Here is a 4,388-nt window from a genome sequence, read left to right as displayed (position 1 = left end):
TGGTTTTTCGAGACACGGTTTCTCTGTGTAGCCCTGGCTGTCCTGGAACTCACTCTGTAGACCAGGCTGGCCTCGAACTCAGAAATCTGTCTGCCTCTGCCTGCAGAGTGCTGGGATTAAAGGTGTGCACCACCACCATGTCTCTAAACAGCAAACAGAACAGAGTTGATTCCCTCCACTCCCCACCCCCGCCCCTTTCCTGCTTTGTAAGTTTCTTAAAGCTTCCTAACTTCCTGATGCCTGAGGGTCTACTAGGCAGACTGTTAACACTTGAGGCCCTGCCAGGCACTGAGGAGAGAAGGCTAGTTTTGCTTCAACCTGAGGCAGAACAGAAAGAAAAAGTGATGGAGGTAGCAGGTGTGCTGGTGTATGCCTTAACCCCAGCAGAGGCAGGCGGATCTCTGAGCTCGAGGCCAGCCTGGTCTACAGAGTGAGTTCCAGGACAGCCAGGGCTACACAGAGAAACCCTGTCTCAAAAACCAAACCAACCAAACAAAAACAATGAAAGCCTGTGAGAGAATGGGAAAGGTCTGGACTGCTGCCTTCTGGGAAACTGGGGGAACTGCCGATAAAGCCGAAACTGTTTCCAGAGACGGTGTGTCTTCCAGGGGACAGCTTGTTAGACAGGAAGCAAGCTGCTTACTCAAAACCAAAATGATATTTAACCTTAAGTTACTGGCCTAACCCTTTTCTTAAATCTAAGAAACCCACATAAATTCATCTTTGCAGCTTTGTTTTTCTAATGTTTTCCAAATTTTTATTATTTTTCTTTACCCCTTCCCCCCTTTTTTTTGAGACAGGGTTTTTCTGTATAAACCCGAATGTCCTGAAACTTGATCTGTAGACCATCCTGGCCTGTAACTTAAGAAACCTGCCTTCCTCTGCCTCCTGAGTGCTGGGGTTAAAGGTGTGCACCACCACTGCCAGCTTTTTCATGTATCTTTCTAATAATCCCATTGATCAAGATCTGTATGGAAGCCAGGTGTGATGATGCACATCTTTAGTCCCAGAACTTGGGAAGCAGAGGCAGCCAGATCTTTGTGAGTTCAAGACCCGCGTGGCCTACAAAGTGAGTTCCTGGCCAGCCAGGGCTACATAGTGAGACCCTATCTCAAAATGGGGAAGGGAAACAGAGAGATAACTCATTCAGAGAAGGTCCAAGAGCACTGGCTGCTCTTCCAGAGGACCCAAGTTCAATTCCAAGTCCCACCTTTGTGACTCAGCATTCTGTAATTCTAGTCCCAGGGAGTCTGACACCCTCTTGTGGCCTCTATAGGCACTGCATGCACATGATAAATACATGTAGATCAAACACTCATACCCATAAAATAATAAAAAACAAATAAAATTATATTAAAATGTCTTTTTATTGAAGCCGCTAACCTCTTTGGTCTGAGTGAAGGTCACTAGAGGGAAAAAGAACCCTTCAGGCTGCAGGAGTGGAATAGAACTGTGGCTCTGTCCCCATGGACAGTGATAAACTAATGCGGTTACAAGGACCACGCTCCTAGTAATGGTCACCACATCTGCTAGTGGGCTGTACCCTAGCCTATCAACCAAGGCCCCTCCACCCTGGACATACTCACCCGGCTAAGTTCTTTTGGATCTCTATGTTGGGGGTCCATTGTCTGGATTTCCCCCCCCTCCATAAGCTGAGGGGGTCCCTGCAGGTGTCAGACAGGTGAACTGTGCAGCGACGACAATGAAAACCCAGTGCTCACTGACATCGTCCACCTGGGTCAGACCTCAGGGAATCTAACGCCAGGCAGTTGGTTCACTGTCAGCACACTTAAAACACGGTACGATTTGGAGATCTGGAAAAAGATTTCCAGACGACATTCAATCCAATCCAGCTGCGCAATAAAACTTACGATGTGACTACATGTGGGGGCCAGGGGAGCCGTGGGGAGCAGGCCTGGAACAAGAGTGGGGTGGAGGCCTGCCCAGACCCTGGAAATCTCATCCCGAGATAGATCAGCAGTAGTGGGATTGCCACCCCTGATGCACTGGGCCCGCATGGCTGGGCACACACAGACCTGTGTCCCCCACCAGAGGAGGTCACATAGCCGGTAGCCAGATTAAACTTCCTTTCCCCATATAAGGTCGTGTACAGCAGCACCTGGAATCCCTCCTTATGCAAGTGAAGCATCCCCAGCACCCTGGCCCTGGACAGTGCTGTCCACTCACCCTTAAAGCCTCTACTTATTCACCAAAGGTTTTGTTTTGTTTTGTTTTTTTCGAGACAGGGTTTCTCTGTGTAGTCCTGGCTGTCCTGGAACTCACTCTGTAGACCAGGCCTCGAACTCAGAAATCCGCCTGCCTCTGCCTCCCGAGTACTGGGATTAAAGGCATGCGCCACCATGCCCGGCCACTAAAGGTTTTTACATAGCCTTTGTTCCCCCATTACTGTGCAATGAAGCAAACGCTTCATGAAGAAGCACTCTGCTCATTCAAGTCCGTTTCACGCCATGCTCACCCATTGCCTGAGGTCTCCATCATACCCCTCTACCCCCACTCTACTGTCCCCCCACCCCCACCCCCACCCCTACCATTCCTGCCTCATTTTCCCTCTCAGGCTACTGGTCTGATGGAAGGCACTCATACCTGCTGTTAAGGGAGAGGGGGGCAGAGGAGGAACCCCAACTACTTAGAAACTCTTTTACAAAGTACTTGTGGCCATGTGTGTGAGTGGGTTCTGGAGCCAAAAGGCCTAGAACCTAGTGTGCTCTCTTACCGATAGCATAGAGGTCAGCAGGACATAAAGTACTGTGACATCTCCCCTAAGGTCTAGGGAAGGAAGAGTCTGGGATAATCACTCTGGGGAATCTGGGTGCGGTCAGCCTCCACAGATAGCAAAAGGTCACCAGGTTGTCCACAAAATGCACTCTCAGATTTCGGGAGGGAATGCAGAGATTTGGCTTTATCTCCTCCACTGAGGAGACAGCCCTGTGTGATTAACAACCTGGCTCTCTCACAATGAGCCATCAAAAAACTCTTACACACCTAGGAGTAAAAGGGAAGTTCCTAGAAAGTGGGGGAGGGAGGGAACAGGAAGCCACACCTGTTTTGAAGATTCAACAATGCAGACAGACTCGTTTAAAACTCCCGGGACTGCGGTGCAGAGTTGGAATGTTACAGATCCAGAGCCAATCTTAGGTTATCTCTAACAGGCATTCACTGGCCACCTCGGTGTCTGAGCTAGCATCCTCCCGACTATCACATGAGATCTCTCAGGAGGTATTAATGGACCACTCACTTCCAACAACCTAAGCTAAGAATGCTATCAGGTAGCATCTGAGAGAGAGCAGAGGTTCCCATCTCCCGTGTTTGCTATGGTTAAGATGTGGAATCAGCCTATGAGCCAGCCATAGCTGAATGTATAGAGAAAATACAGTATATATACAAAATGGAATTTTATCCAAGCATCCGTAAGGAAATTCTTCACTCATAGTGAAAGGGATAGACATCAAGTGAAATAAAATAGTAACACAGAAAGACCACACGTTCTCTTCCAGATTAAAAGAATAAACTGACCTGCTGAGACGGCTCTGTGGCAAAGACACTGGCTAGCAAGCCTGGCGACCTGAGTTCAACCCCCAGGGTGGGCACAGAGAGCTGATCCCGGTAAGCTGGTTCTCTGACCTCTAAAGTGTGCACGCATACCCACTCACACTGCATACATAAATAAACGCAATAAAACTTTTTAAAAGTAACTCAAGAGCCAGGTATGGTGGCACATGCTTTTAATCCCACAGCTCAGGAGGCAGAAGCAAGCAGATCTGTGAATTCCAAGCCAGTCAGGGCTACACAGTGAGACCCTAATCTCAAAACAATAGTCAGTCTGTAAGTCTGCTGGAGCTTCCTGGGGGCCGGGAAGGATGTGGGGAGGTGGGTATACGCGGGATTACTCAACTGCATGCGTGCATGAAAATGTTGCTCCACATCTCATCAATTTGCATCTTTATTTTCAGACCGGGTATCATGTCATTCAAGCTGACCCCAGACTCAAGCTGACCCCTATACAGGAGACCGTGACCTCCAACACCTGACCCTCCAGCCCCCAGTCTAGGAGTAATGAGGTTACAGGTGTGCATCATCATTCCTGGTTTTATGCCATGCTGGGGATTCAATCTAGAGCTTGGTGAATACTGACAAACACTGTACCAACGGAGCTACATCCTCAGCCACCTCCCCGCCCCGTAACCCCCACTTCTTTTCATCAGACAGGGTCTCACTGAAATCCCAGTCTATCCTTAAAGACTGGTCCTCCCTGCTTCAGCCTCTAGAGTACAGGGATTACAAGGGTCAACACTAGGCCCAGCATTTAATGATGTGTGTCATTAATATGTTTGGGGGGGGGGGGCAACTTGCCATTGAGTTTGGCCTAA

At 48.9% G+C, this 4,388-nt stretch overlaps 1 long non-coding RNA gene across 1 annotated transcript in view; it reads left to right on the top strand.

Annotated features, from left to right (window-relative positions):
- Positions 1 to 4,062, top strand: part of LOC115065346 — an 18,267-nt gene extending 14,205 nt beyond the window's left edge. The window contains exons 2-3 of the long non-coding RNA XR_003845127.1: positions 3,516 to 3,624; positions 3,972 to 4,062. This is a non-coding gene — a long non-coding RNA (uncharacterized LOC115065346). The remainder of the gene's footprint in view (positions 1 to 3,515; positions 3,625 to 3,971) is intronic.
- The last annotated feature ends 326 nt before the right edge of the window (positions 4,063 to 4,388 follow it).

This window comes from Mus pahari, chromosome 14 (assembly GCF_900095145.1).
Source record: "Mus pahari chromosome 14, PAHARI_EIJ_v1.1, whole genome shotgun sequence".
NCBI lineage: Eukaryota > Metazoa > Chordata > Mammalia > Rodentia > Muridae > Mus > Mus pahari.
Note: the sequence above shows the minus strand (reverse complement) of the source record. Positions and strands in the feature narration are given on the sequence as shown.